Below are 15940 nucleotides of genomic sequence, written 5' to 3' on the forward strand. Positions count from 1 at the left end.
TGGCTGTGGAGGCCTGTGGGTCTTACACTCGTGCGTCCCATAGGGCTATAATGGATGGAGAAAGAGTCCTTAAACAGCGACCACCAACAGGGCACAGCAAGAGGCAGCAGACCAGGAGCTCATTCTGCAGAAGAGGCGTATTTTCTTATCATCACACCTGCAGCCAGAGGGGCAGCCTTTCAATGATACTCACTTCTAGGCTGACTGTCATCCTTTCCAGAACCGCATTAGGTCGGTGCTATCTTCACGCGCTCCCTCTACCTCACTCCACTGTGACAGTATCTCTCAGAGGAAGCCTATACAGTCATCTGGAGCCCTGGTTTCTCGACAGCCACCCAGGGAACACCTCTAGATCACCTGCCCCTGGTGGCCAGAGGGGTTTACACTTGCCATCCCACAGGACTGCGTGTATTTCACTGTATATATTTGCATATTTTAAAAGCTGCTGCCTAAGAGTCTAGATTCTAATCAGCCTGAATCTAGGTGCTGAGATCCTCCTCTTTGGGATGGTGACAGGTCTCGGCACATACTGGAAGCCATTAAAAAATAAAACAGGTGGGGCGTCTGGGTGGCTCAGTGGGTTAAAGCCTCTGCCTTCAGCTCGGGTCATGATCCAGGGAGCCTGCTCCTCCCCCCCCCCCCCTCTCTGCCTGCCTCTCTGCCTACTTGTGATCTCGCTCTGTCAAATAAATAAAATCTTAAAAAAATTTTTAAAAAAATAAAACAGGTGGGTGGCTTAGTGAGTTAAGCATCTTGCCTTCAGTTCAGGTCATGATCCCACACTGGGCTTCTTGCTCATTGGAGAGCCTGCTTCCCCCTTTCCCTCTGCCTATAGCTCCTCCTGTTTGTGTTCTCTCTCTCTCTCTCTCTCTCTCTGTCAAATTAATTTTAAAAATTTTTAAAAATAAAATAAAATAGGCCACTTGGACAATCACAAAGGTTTGAGAGGTATCCAAGAGCCAGGGCAGGGTTGAATAATAGGTTTCATTTTTCACACAAGGCCATTCCTTCAGGACTGAGAGAGGTGGCTGTTTTATCTAATGCATAGAAACCAACACAAAGAATCAAGCAAAGTGAAGAAATAGAGGAATATGTTCTAAATGAAATAATAAGATAAAACCTTAGAGAAAAAAATGAGACAGAGGTAAGTAATTTACCTGATAAAGAGTTCAAAGTAGTGGTCATAAATATGGTCATGACACTTGAGAGGACAGTGCATGAACATAGTGACAACTTCTACAAAGAGATAGAAAATATAAAAAAGTACCAAACAGAAGTTACAGAAGAAAATGAAAACACTAGTTTGAAAAGATGTATGCACCCCCATGATCATTGTAGTATTATTTACAACAGGCAAGAAATGGAAGAAGCCTATCTATTGATGGATGAATGTTTAAAGAAAATGTGGTATATATACATAATAGTTTATTATTCAGCCATGAAAAGAATGAAATTTTGCCACTTGCCACAACAGCGGACCTTGCGGGTATTATGCTAAGTAAAGTAAGTGGACAGAGAAAGAAAGATACCATATGATCTCACGTACATATAGAATCTAAGAAAGAAAAAAAATGAACACATAGATACCAGGGAACAGATTGGTAGTTGCTAGAGATGGGAGGAATGGATGAATAGGGTCAAAACATACAGAATTCCAGTGATAAATAAATCATGGGGATATAATATACAACATGGTTACTATAGTTAATAACCCCATATAGTATATTTGAAGGTTGCTAGGAGAGTAGACCTTAAAAGTTCTCAACCTAAGAAAAACATTTTGTAACTATGTATGATGATCAGATGTTATTGTGGTGATCATTTTGCAACATGCGTGCATAATATGCATTATGCAAATATCAAATCATTATGTTGTTCACCTAAAACAAGTCTAATGCTATATGTCACTTATGCCTTAATTTAAAAGAAAGAAGAATTGACTAAAATTAAATCAGTTTTCTGAAGTTCAGGCTGCTAATTGGATATGGGGAATATTTTATCTCTATCCGTGCTCAAGATGCTGTGCTCTTAAGAGTATAAGACAATCTTCTCTGTGGAAATAAACAGCACAAGGAAGGCATGGTGCTATGTCATAGCAGGTACGGAGCTTATAGAATACATGTTAGTGATTGTTACTAGGTGCAATGTACTTACAGTCTCCAATAATCCTACAAACATGAATGAAAATCATTTTCCCTATGAATCTGAATAAAAGTTTGTAAAAAAAAAATTGAAAAGTAGGTTTTTACTAAAATTATATTAAAAAAATAAATAAATATAAAATTATATTAAATATATAAATTAATTTGGGAAAAATTGATGTTTATGGTATTCATGAACCTTCATTCAAAAACGTGGCTTAGCTCTCTCGCATCTCTTGTTTGTATTATGATAACTCCATTACATAAGATACACTCAATAACTTATACTATCTTAGATATTTGTGCTTTAGTGCTATTCTGAACTATATCTTTATTCCATTGTTGTTGGATTTTTCCTAGTAGGTAGTTAATAATTAATATGAGAGCTATTTTATTCTCTTTATTTTTTAACAGGCACTTAATTACTTTTTTTTAATTACTACCAACAGTTTGTATTATGTCTAAGAAAAAAACACCATCTAAAAATAATAATGTCTATTTTTTCCTGTACCTATACCTAGAAAATCTAGGGCAACATCAAATAAAAGTAATTAATAATAGGCATTCTTAGCTCGCTCCTGATTATAGTGAAAATGTTTCTGATATTTCATTAAGTACATATGTAGACTTTTGATAGAATAATATTCATTGTCATCTTCTAAAAAAATCTATCAGAAGCTTAAAATATTCCATTTTCTTCCTTTAATATATTAATGTAATATAACTGAATCAAAACATCCTTATATCCCCAAAATAAAAATGAGTTGTTCTTGCTACAGTATTCTCTTAGTTTACTTCTGAATTTGGTATTTTGGCACCTACATGTATAAGTTGTTCTCTTTTTCCTTTCTGTGACATTTGACTGGATTTGTTATCAGGGTTTCCTAGATTCAAAAGTGAACTGGAGAGTTTTTCATTTCTTTCTATGTTTTATGACAGCTGATATAATGTCTTCAAAGCTTGAAATAATTCAAGCTGGGAAGAACATCTAGACCCAGAGCTTTTTGGTTCTTGTCAATTATTTGTACTGTTCAAAGGTTTTTTTAATATTTATTTCTTCAGCTTATCAACTTAACCTTGATTTTGGTTATTTACAATTTCTCAGAAAAGTATCTACTTTAATTAGATTTCTGAATTCATGGCCATACATAGCTCTTTTCTCTAATTTTAAAAATCACTGATTTATGGTGTCATAGCACTCTTTTTAATTCTTTTTGTCTACTTTTCTGGATTCAACTTGGCAATGATGTTTCTATTTTATGATTTTGCTTTTCTGAGAGCTAATTTTTGAATTTACTTAACAATGCTACAGATGTTTCTGTTTTATAATTTGTTAACTTCTGAATTCGTATTTATTACTGTTCTGCTTTTTTGTGTTTGTTTTGTTATAAAAAGAACAAATATGACTATGTATTTTTCTCTGAACACATATGCCATCATAACACATAACTTTATGTATATAATGAAATATATAGTATATATTACATATATTTATGAAATATATATAATGTATATTTTATATTAATAAATATATGTGTGTACATAAATATATACATATAAAAATAAATATATACATATATACACATACATATAGTGTGTGCTATTTTCAAATAATCTTTATCTTTTCCCTATAATAAAATCATTTGCTTATTATGTCAAGTTCATATTGATTATTTCAGCCATAACATGTTATGCTTTCAGATTCTGTTTTCTTACTTATTTAATAATGTCTGTTGCCTAAATGGAGTGTATTTCCTTTGCTTTTATCTCTTTCAGTGTAAGATTCCATGCCACCATAACCTTGATATCAACATGGAAGAAAAAGATCTCATTATAAATAAAGAAACAAAATTTTTAAAGAAGGCTTCAACAAATCAAATTCACAAGAAAATTAAAAGAATAGTATATTACCAGCAAATAGGTTCTATCTTAGGAATGTTATTGTTTATCATTAAGAAATCTATTAAATAAAAGGTTATAAACAATCAAAGCATCTTGACAACAGATGCCAAAAAAATAAATAAAATTCCACACATCTCCCATGAAAACCTTCAATAAGCTAACAGTGGAATAAAATTGAATTTAATAAAGGCCATTAACAAGAAACTTACATAAACCTTATATTTAGTTGTGGAATATGAGTTATCTCCACTAAGTCAGAAAAAAGATAAGGATGCCCATTAGTGCTATTATCAGTCAGCATGACAACGCAGGTCCAAGGAAGAATCAACAAATAAAAGTTAAAATGATCAGAATAAAAGCAATGAAACTGCCATCTCTGAAGATAATCTTATGCCTAGGTAAGCCAGGTAAATCAAATGGAAAACTTTTAGAGTCAGTGAAGTAGCCAGGTAAGCTCAGCAACAACAAAATGAACAGATTTCCCATAACCCAGCCATGATGGATTAGCAAATTTAGTTTTTTAAAATAGATTCAATTCACTATAGCAACAGAGCCCATGAACTAATTAGGAATAATGTCAACACAAATGTGCAAAACCTTAGAGAAATAAGCTGTAAAACCTCACTAGAGAATATAAAAGAAAACTTGAATAAACAGAAAGACATGATGTGTTTCTTGATTTGCAAATGGTCCCCTGTGCATGGAGAACAAGGAGAAACTAAACAAAGAAGCAGACCACTCCACGTTAGTAGGTGGCAGATTTCAAAAGTTAGGATACTTACGTATGAGGCTTGTCTTAGGCAGCCATGAGACCAGTAAATCTCCACACCCACCCGCCAGAATCCTCAGAGATCTTAACTGGGTTCAACCATCAGTCAGTCCAGATGGTCTCAACAACACCTCACTCTCTCAAAGCTATGTCCTTGAAACAACTCCTAGTTTTGGAATGGTGGGTGGAACACACATTCCAAGGAGGGCTGGAAATAAGAACTCTACTTGCTCACGTCCAGCTTGAGGGTCAACCGGTGGTCATATCCTCCTGAAAACCTCCTCCAACAGTGTCCCTGTATGGAAAGATTCACTATTGTAACATGGTAACTTCTCCGCAGTTAGTCAACACTTACCACAGCCTAACAGTTGATTCCCAAGTATATGAGCAGGAACATATAGAATGTTTTTAAATGTGAAAAACAACAAATGGTGAATTACCCTGCAGAATATCTGAATTTCCTTTAAAGCTATGATAAAATGGTGGAGCAATGGCACAAGAATAGGGAAGACCATCAGTGAGACAGAAGAGATTTCAGGAACATACTCTGTATATATGGTAATTCATGGTAAATGTTATATTTCAAACAATTGAATTAGAGTGCCTTCAGCAGCTTCTCGTGAAAATGCAGACTAATCGAAGGAAGGAAAACTCACCACCACTACACGCCTTACTCCCAACAATTAGAATACCCAGATTTTTTGTAGTTTATTCTGCATAGCTCAACTCAAAAGCAGAAAAAGAACGTCTTCCAGTGCCAGAAATAAAGAACTTTATTGAGTAGGAGTTGAAGCTGTATGACTCAGAGAAATAATTGGATTTGATGCATATTTAGGAATTTATATTCTAATATTTGTATCTGCTTTATGTTAAGAACCACGAAAGGGTGGTCCCACCAGGAAAATACTGCCTGCCACCGCAAGATTGCTACTCAAAAACCTCATGGTTATTGGTGAAAACAGGTAGACTTAGCAGCTCTTCCATCTATAACATTTCCCCCCTGACAAGGAAGATGGGGCAGAAACTGGTCCTGTGGACACTACACTATTCGTGATTTAATCACTGATATTATTTTTTTCAAGATTTTATTTATTTATTTGAGAGAGAAAGAGAAAGCATGAACAAGGGAAGGGGCAGTGGGAGACAAAGACTCCCCACTGAGCAAGGAGCCTGACACAGGATTGGATCCCAGAACCCTGAGATCATGACCTGAGCCAAAGGCAGACATTTAACTGAGTGAGCCACCCAGGTGCCCCACCATCGATACTATTCTTGGGTGGATTCAAAAGCTCTCTAACTAGGTACAAGTCTACACAGCTTATTGGTTTTCCAATAGAAGCGTTGGATCTAGGTCTAATAATGGTATTGATAATGACGAAATCAAAGCAGGAATTTTCTATTTCTTAGTCCTTGAGGCTACCTTAGATATAATCAAGCCCTATCACTCCATCATTATCACCACCCTCGAGCTCTCTAATCATGCTGCTGTGGTTGACCAGAAGGTTATCTATGAGATTAATTGAAACCTCAATACTGAGAGCCCGCATGACACTGTTTCTAACCACAAAAATGGATGAAAACCTTGTGAGCACTCCTCAGACTCCTCAGACTTTGTTTCCTTTATTCTAAAGGTGCTGTTTGCCTTCTTAAAGCTTATTCACTTCAAGTGATCTATTTCTGAACTCCGATGAAATGACATGCAGTAGGAATGGCATCTAAGCTTCCTGAGTACCTACAGCATGAAGAATCCCAGAAACATGGGTGAAACTTAGCCAGTGGGAAACAGGGAATGGGAGAGAGTTAGACAGATAGATTCCCCCTCCTTTCTTCCCCAATGAATTGTCGAAAACTCAGCTTCTCTTTTCTTACCTTTCAGACAACACCTGTGTGCTGAGTAAACACCCTTACTCCGTGACCTGCCAAGTCTCATCTTACTTTTTGTGAAGCTCTACCCACTGTTTCACTTTGCTTCTTTCCTTGCCTCACTTGACTTTTTCCTCAGTCTCACTACCCTTGGTTTGTGTTTTCCAAATACAGAAGTCATACTTTCAATCCTAGCTCACTCTCCTTTCTTAACAGGCCCAGACTAATTAGCAAGATTTTGTATTCTTTCACTTAATTCCTCAAATTTCGATAATGCCCTGAATATTGGACTGACAGAATTCCAAGCCCATACCACCTTCCCTCTGGCCATGTATGCTACCATCACAACTCCTGGGCAATTATATCATAAATTATTGACTATAACAGAGTACACTGACAAACAGATATTCATTCCATTGGTCCCATGTCACCCTCTTCATGGTAAACATACTGCTGTCTGCTGTGCTGGATTATCTGGGTCTCAATCATGTCCATGTTGCTCATTCCACATCAAGACGAACTGAAGCATGTGAAGAATAGGTTGGTACCCCACTAACTTCAAAGTTTTCTTCAATTACCAGCCTGCCATTATCATTCTCTGTGGTGATCTAGTCAAAACTACTGGGAGCTATGTGCATACTGAGCCACGCCTCACCTGTGGTTGAGGACTTGCCTGGATCACACTAGACCTGATGTATATGAAACACACCATTTCTCACTGGTAAGACTCAGAAAGTCTTGTGTGCTTGACTCTTGGAGCTCTGAAACGACCACTTGAGTAAGCCAGGAGTAGCCTGCTAAATGACAAAACATGCATGGCTCCCTCACCACAGCTGTCTCATTTGATAGCCAGACAACAATTACCACCTGTGTGCGAGGCTATCCTAACCCTCTCCAACTCATTAGCTGACTGCAGATGCATTAGGAGGCTAACCAAAACAAACACAGAGAAGCCCTGCTCTATAGAACTACCCAGCTGAACTGTAAACTTATAAGCAATAATAAATGTTTGAGTCTTTAAGGCACCAAATTTTAGGGTGATTTATCAGGCATCAGTCACTAACTGATACAAAATATAGTAGGGTGACATTTTCTAAGACTTTACATACCATGGAAAATGTTTATACTCTCTCTTACCATCTACCTAACCCCCTTGACTTATGGAGTTCTTTTCTAGATGCTCTTATACATTGCTTTACTATCTTCTAGCATTATACTTTGCTGATTTGTAGTCCTTTGTCTTTAGATATTATGTCTAAGTGCTTATGATATTTTTATTCATCTTTATAATGAGACATATTTCCATGATTTGGAATTTTGTCAACTTTTCTTCAAACATAATGAGCCCTTTTAATCTGTATGCTGGAAAGTATTTTTTTCAGTGACATCTTTTAGTATCACTTCTGTTTCAACTGTTAAATACCTACAACTTAAAATCTTTCTCTTTATTGTTTGTCCTTTATAAACAGTCTTTTTCACAATATTTAACACTCTTTGATTTTAAAGTTATTCCTATTCCCATGATTGATTTTGTATCAACATTCTGCTTTTTCCAATATTGATTTTAGTCTTCTCTGAATTTTCAATTGTTGTGTGATCTTTTCTCCTCCCATCCAATTCCATCTTCACTGCTATTGACTTGTAAGTTCATCTGATACTTTCTCTTTTTTTTGTTGTTTTTTTCTTACAGACAAAAATAAAGACCACTTATTTTAATAAATGTCTATTTTAATGTTTTTCACAATAGAATAAATGCTTCTCTTGATGACTGCAGATACGTAAGGCTGTTTGGTAGTATTCAGAACCACCACAGGAATGGTTGTCTTCCTGATTGGTGTGTCGTCTTCAGTAATTATAAGGAATTACTTGTCTGGAACTGCTGTCAAACCAGCAGGACTGCATTTATGCATCCATCATTTTCAGGATTGTTGGTAACCTGGGCATATTTTCCCCAAATAACTTTGCCTCCTTGTGTCACAAGGCCCAACTCACTCATGTTCACCTCAATTACAGCACCTTTGGTAATAACAACCAAAGTTGTATACAGTGGGGATGAAGGATTTTTTTTTTACACCAAGTATTGGCAGGCAAAAGGTGGCTTTCAACTCAGGATGTGTTACATGGGCCTTTTTGAAATGTAAGCCCATTGACCTAATGAATCTTTCATATTTAAGTTGTTTTCGAGTAAAGCCATCTCCAACAAAGCAGATTTTAGTGACCATTCTCTTCCATGCTTTCTTCTTTCTCTTTCCTGTTCAAATAACTTTTAATACTTCTGTTTCTCCCTGGGCACAAACTTTGGGTAAAGGAACTTCCCATTTTCCTGTTTTCTCTTTTCGTTTTCGTTTAATCATATTAGAAAGTACTTTAGCTCGAGACTGTCCCTCCCTGTCCAGTAGATACGCAGGTACTGCTCCTTGTGGAGTCTTTTCATCATTCTTTTGTTTGGTGTTTCTCTTTTCATGCATCTTGATAGTCTTTTTCATCTGTATTTTCTCAGCATGGCGCTGTTTATGGTAGAGCTTAGCTTTCAGACCAATCATCTTTTTTACCTTCTTTGAACGTTCATGAGCCTCTCGACCTTCTTTCTTTCTCTTTTTCTCATGGTAATCCAAATGATAGCCATAGCGCTTCCGGTGTAACTCAATATACTCATTTTGTGGCATGGTGACGGCTGCAGAGCCGTGGGGTGCAGCTGTCGGGGCTTAAAGAAGATCTCAGTTTTCGGATCTCCTAGACCCATGAGCTAACTCCACGCAAGCCGCGACGGGAAAGATGTTACCTTCTCTTTATAACTTGTTCTCTTTTTATATCTTTCTGTGCCTATTTTATAGATGCCACGCCTTTTTTTTTTTTTTTAACAGATGTATTTATTTGGTTGAAAGAGTGGAAGAGAGAGAGAGCTGCTAATGGAGAGGGGCAGAAGGAGAGAGAGAGAATTTCAAGCAGACTCCATGCTGAGGGTGAAGCACAATGCAGGGCTCAATCCCATGACCCTGAGATCATGACCTGAGCTAAAACCAAGTGTCAGATGTTTAACTGACTGAGCCACTCAGGCACCCCAGATGCGACATCTTTATATATGTTATTGTAGATACTACTTTTTTCTAAACTTTTTTCCTAACTCAAGGGTTAATCAGTTAAAGATATTTTTATTCCTCTGAGTTATAATAGTCACATAACACTACTTTTATTCTGAAATAGTTTTGCATATTGAGCAACACCCCAGCTGTCATTGAGGTCTGTTCTTGTTTTTCAGTTTACTCTTCATGAAATGAAGAAAGATACATCTAGACCCAGTGTTTGCCAATACATTGGGATTGTGATTTAGCTTTAGCACAGTTTATTACAATTGGAAGGCATATCATTATACACATTTAACTCAATTTCCAGGGCTTGGAGATGTTCTTCTATTATGCCTTTCAGGATTTCAGTGAAAGCATTAATCACTTTCTATTTATGCTACTTGATTCTTTGATATTGTGAGCCATCAGAGTATTAGGGTCATTCTTATTTTTGCCCTCCCCCCCTAAAATCTTTTCATATATTGGGACTATATCTCCAGTAATACAAAGCAAAATTCTGTTGCCTCCCTACACCCAAATGCTCATCTCTTCCCTGTTGTTTTCTGGAAGTCTCAGCATTCAATTTAATGTGTAAAAACAAGTACTAATGAGGCAGGTGGACATACCTGCAACATACTCAGAAGTATAAGGACCACAATTAGAAAGGCAGACAGTGAGACAGGGATGATGATAGGTTTGGTTAAGTTCCAGATAGCAAAATAGATGTCAACAGTCACTTCAGCTCAATTTGTCTTACATAATAGAAAAATTTCCCAGAAGCTGGAAACAGATATGCCTCAGCTTACTTCTAAGGGTATTTTCAGTTCTTGGTCTTTGCGTGTGTAGTGGTGAGGTAGGGCAGAGAGGGGCATTGTAGGGAGATGGGGAGTAACTGGGCCCTTAGAGTGGGCATTGTAGAGGAAGGTAGGGACTAAGTCAAGGAATTCTTGACATATACATTTCAACCCAGAAGCTACTATCCTACCATGTTTCCTCAAAATTCAGTTTTAGCATTTAGATAGGCTTGTATAAATCTGTCAAGTAATTATTGAGGTTACCATTATCTAAAAACTCTTGAAGTTGACAGTTACTTGATATGTCCCAAAGAAAAATATAGGTAATTTCAACCTCAACTAGGATGAAGAGAGATTTGATATTTTATTTTTATATTAAAAGTTTTTAAAAGATTTATTTATTTATTTATTTATTTCAGAGAGAGAGAGAGAGGGGAAGAGGACACACATGTGCAGGGGGGAAAGGCAGAGGGAGAGGCAGTGAGAATCTTAAGCAGATTCCACACTGAGTACAGAGCCCCATATGGGGTTCAGTCTCACAACACTGAGATTAGGCTTTGAGCCTGAATCAAGAGTCAAGACACGCAACTGACTGTGCCACATAGGAACACCATTAAAAACAAAAACAAAAACTTTTAAATATTTTATTTTTTAACCAATCTCTACACCCATCGTGTAGAGAGTCAAACTCATAACCTCAAAATCAAGAGTCACTTGCTCCACCAACAGAGCCAGCATTTGGTATTTCAAATACACATAAATACTGTGAATGTATGTTGAAGTTACTGAAATTGCTCTATAAATAATACTAGTCATTGCTAGCAAAACATTTCTGTTTCATTTGGGCTTGCAAATCAGCAGAAACCCAAGTCTGTTAAAAATTAGTATAATAGCATAATATTTCTGAAATATTACCAGATGTATTTTTTTATTTTCAGAAATTCTTGCTCCAAACACTGAAGCGGAGGCATCTAGTGCTTCAGAAAAAAAAGATAGATACAGCCAAGAACAATGAAGGAATTGTCCAACATTGACTTTCAAAGCAAACTTTCTCAAAAAGCACAAGTAGAAACAGTACTCCTCTGTTGCCAGAATCAGTGATGAAGGAAGAGGAGCTCTCTAAATCCAACTGTGTCCCTCTAAATATGCTGAATTAGACCTGGCTGAGGCTTTTTCCCTATTGCCTAAAGTAGTTGGGTTTCTGTCATGTGAGGGAAAATAATCCTAACCCATTTATTGCTTTTATTTAATGTGCTAAACACTAGCCTTAAAAGTCAAGTGTACAATATCAGAGTCTTATTGTAAGGTCCGTGAACTGAGTCCTGGGTTTGAAATTCAGAACCCCAAATTGTATATTTATTTACAACTGACTTTCAATGTAAGATTGAGCAAGCCATAATTTTGCTACTTGTAGTTTAATGGATTGAACCTAAAACACTTCTCTTTGAAGTTTTTCCTAGCCCTAGATAAAAGCACAGTCTTAATACTCATCAACATGATTTTTTGCGACACACTCAAAAGTTAGCATATAATGCTCTCACCTCCTTTACTCATTTGTTCGTAGCATAATACGTCTCTTATTTTCCTTCTTGAAGATTTGCTCTGACCACACTGACACCAGCTGTTCTCCAGGGGTGCCCACAGAGATTGGGGATTGGATCTGTTTATCTTGCTCTGAAAGCCCCTTCTTTGGCAGAGTACACATTGTCATTGTGTTCCATTTTAGCTTCCACGTTTGTTGAGGGTGTCTTCTACTTGGTATTTTCACTTGCATGTTAGTTTTTCATTTGCAATATTCATTCCCTTTAATTGCAAGTTTAGTCTTTTGTTCCAAGGACCTGCTTTCCCTATCATGCTCAGGGTTAAGTGTAGACCTAACTGTCAGCGAAGTGCTCTGCAAAGGAAATTTCACAGATAGATGCATATCTGATGAAGAAAAAAACAAAAGACAGTCTTTCTCTTGGGTACTTCACAGTATAGAGAAGGAGAAAGACAAAAATCGTTGATGACAGCAAAGAGCAACATGGTACCAAATAAACTTAGTATTGAAGCTTAATCCTTAAATTCTTTAGCATTCATTAATGATAGTGTTAACAGCAAAATAGAGGACTATAATTTTGAAAAATATTCAGATCTGGTAAGGAGTTGAAATTTCTGGTTTCAAATCCCATTTCAATACTGTATCACTTAACTTCTTGGGTTCTGTTCTCTCTATAAAATGAGCAAACCAAGAAAGATGGCCTCCAGCATTCTATCTGGCTACCACATGCCACAAATCCTGATTCTCAAGGCTGTAGTAAACATTCTCTTTCTAGTAACTCCTACTAGTTACCTAACTGTAACCTGTCAATAATGTACTTTTAAATACATGGCTTTGAAGATCTCACTGCCAACTTGCCTAGCTGTGTTTATTTCCTCTCAAGTTGAACTATCAGAGTGAGAATTAAAAATTGGACATATTATTGGTGATCATAGCAAATTCCTGTGAATCAGACCAATAGCCGTCTGGGTCTAGAGTATGTTTGAAAACACTGCCAAGCTTGGGGAAGGGCCCTTATTCAGGCTTCTGGCTACAGGTACTGAGTCAGATTCCATCTCTGATTGAAATCCTTTGTTGGGAGGAGGCTTTGTGCTTGGAGAGCCTGTCGTTGTAGCTGTGTGGTTGTGGATGTCATTTTGCTCATAGGAACATGGCCTATGAAAGACACAGGGGGAGTACTGCAGCCATGCTTTACTTCTAGTTCCCTACCATTGGTTACCCTCAATTTCATTGTAGTGTGGATGTGTACATTTCTTAGATTTCTTCAGCATGTCTTTGGAAGGCTAGAAGGCCTGCTCTTATTTGAAGAGTTCTTATTTGAACACCCCTTTCCCCCACAGATAATTAATATATGCACACTGGGGTAGAACAAAGCATTGTTCATGGAGAAGAAATACCTCATGCTTTGAGGACTCTCATTAGAAGCATTAGAATTATTCATTTGGAACCATTTTATACTAAGCCATTCTGGAACAAGTGGGAAACCCAGGATAACTGGAAAACCAAAGATTTCTTATTATTTCTGAATTAGCAACAGATTTACTTAATTGTGTTAATGAATTGGCAATTTTGTCTTGCATTTTACACAGCTAAAATTTCTTGGGCACAGACATTAAGTCTGGACATGCATTAATTCACATGATTCATGTAATAAACCTCAGAGTTATGTGAAATCATTTCTCCTATTCTAGATATAAGAAAACCAATGTTAAGGGGGGCCTGGGTGGCTCAGTTAGTTAAGTGTCCAACTCTTGGTTTAGGTTCAGGACATGATCTCAAGATTAAGAGATTGAGCCCCATGGGCAACATGCTCAACAGGGAGACACCTTAACCTTTTTTCCCTCTGCCTCTCTCCTGACTCGTGTTCACTTTCTCTCTCTCTCTCTCTCTCTCAAACAAATAAATAAACCTTTAAGAAAAAATAAAGAAAAGAAAACCAAAATTGAAAGCAGCTTGGAGAGGAACTTCCTCAAAGCTCTGCAACTGTACCTAGTTGAACTAAGACTTAGCTTTGTGTCTGTCTGACTCTGAAAAATATTTTCCTAAGAACTATCATCACTATCCCTCCTGTTGAAATCTCTCGAGTCAGACCATAGGAGTTTCTCAACTAGCTCTTGCTCCTCTTTTCTCAGTGTCCATTAACGGTCCACCATTTTCCTACTTCTCTAGAGTCTAAACAAGCACTACCTAGTAGAAATATAATGTGACCTCTGAAACAAATAATACACTATGCGTTAATTTAAAAAGAGAGAATAAAAAAAGAAATACAATGTGAGCTGCATATGTAATTTTACATTTTCTAGTAGCTACATTGAAAGTTTTAAAAGAAACATGTTAATTTTAAATATTGTATTTACACTAAAATATACAAAATATCAGCATTTCAACATGTAATCAATATAAAGTTAATGAGATAGTTACATTCTTTGATGAAAAATTATTAGAAATCCAGAGTATATTTTATACCTATACTGCATCTCAATTTAGACTAGCCGCAGTTCAACTAATTAATAGCCACATGTGACTGTGGCTACCATATTGGATAATGCAGGTCTAGACCTTATGGTTACCTTTCACTCATTCTCTCACCCTCCATATCAAACACTTACCATGTCCCTTACCACATTATTTCTTTATCTACCAAGCACCTTAATTACCTCAAAAGTCCCCCATCTATCTGTTTCCTTGTCCTAATCCATCAAATAAACTACTACAACACTAACTTTCCCAAAGTACTATGAAAAAAAAAGTGAATGGCTCCCCATTACTTACCAAACAGCATTCAAATGCCTCAGCCTGACACTCAAAACCCTCCATAAAATGCCCCCTCATTATTTTACAGTCTCGTGTTTCATTGCTTCCCTTGATTCAGCTAATCCAGTCTATGGATTTCCCCCCAATCATACCCCTACATTACCAAATCTGTGCCTTTGGTCATGGACCTCCACTCTTCTGCTGATTAACATTTTAGCTTTTCTTCAGAGTTGTTGTTGAGCTCTACTTTTTCATTAATACTTGCCTGTTCTTCCCAACTGGATGGGATGTCCTCATTTTTTCACAGCACAATCCTGTATTTTTTATGAAATTTAGGCAAACCCATTTCAACTTAGAATTTTGCATACATTTTTCTTATCCCTTCTATAGTTTAACCTGTGGGCCTGGATAGTATCTTTAAATCTTAATATCACAGGTGGCTCTCAACTGGTTTAATTAATCTATAGGTAGCTAAGAGAAGCAAATCTCTGAGTTCCACTGGTGGCAGTAAGCAAAAATATGGGAAACAAAATTTTTGAAATAGTTTCTCATTATTCAGGCAACAGAAGATAACCACAAAACAAAATATTTAATGTGATAGAGTTTTCCTATAAAGTTGGACTAGGAAGCTAAGATTAAAAGTCAATAATGAGCCTATAAACTTTCTAACAGGAATGTATTTTACAAGCAGAGTTGTGGAAAGTACCGGATGTGAGAGGAAAGACTGGAACCATTATTAAACTGTTGTCATATTGTAATTTATGTATAAAATGTACATTTCCTCACCTTGTCTGGGAGCATTTTTCCAATACCGTAATCTTCATTTTGGCTTCTCCTAGTCATCAAACTCTATATCCAGAACAAGTAAGCTTAGGATTTTGTTCATTTTTGTAAGGCACAAGTTGATAAAGCAGCAGACCAGTAGTATGTAAAGAAATATAAAGTTTCTTCAAAATAAGTCAAATCAATGGAAATAAATTGTTAAGTACATAAATGAGAGCAGCATTCGTTTCAGCCCTTTTGTCTGCAAGGCACCCACACCCTTAGAGCATATTCAAAGAAGGAAAAACAGCAGTAAGTTTTTGGACCCATGCCCAGGATCCTTTTCTTCT

At 36.7% G+C, this 15940-nt stretch overlaps 1 pseudogene; it reads right to left on the bottom strand.

Annotated features, from left to right (window-relative positions):
• Positions 1-8382: 8382 nt before the first annotated feature.
• On the bottom strand, positions 8383-9443 carry LOC116878002 (annotated as a pseudogene).
• Between the last annotated feature and the right edge of the window lie 6497 nt (positions 9444-15940).

This window comes from Lontra canadensis, unplaced genomic scaffold (genome assembly GCF_010015895.1).
Source record: "Lontra canadensis isolate GAN:19392208 unplaced genomic scaffold, GSC_riverotter_1.0 scaffold55, whole genome shotgun sequence".
Lineage (NCBI taxonomy): Eukaryota > Metazoa > Chordata > Mammalia > Carnivora > Mustelidae > Lontra > Lontra canadensis.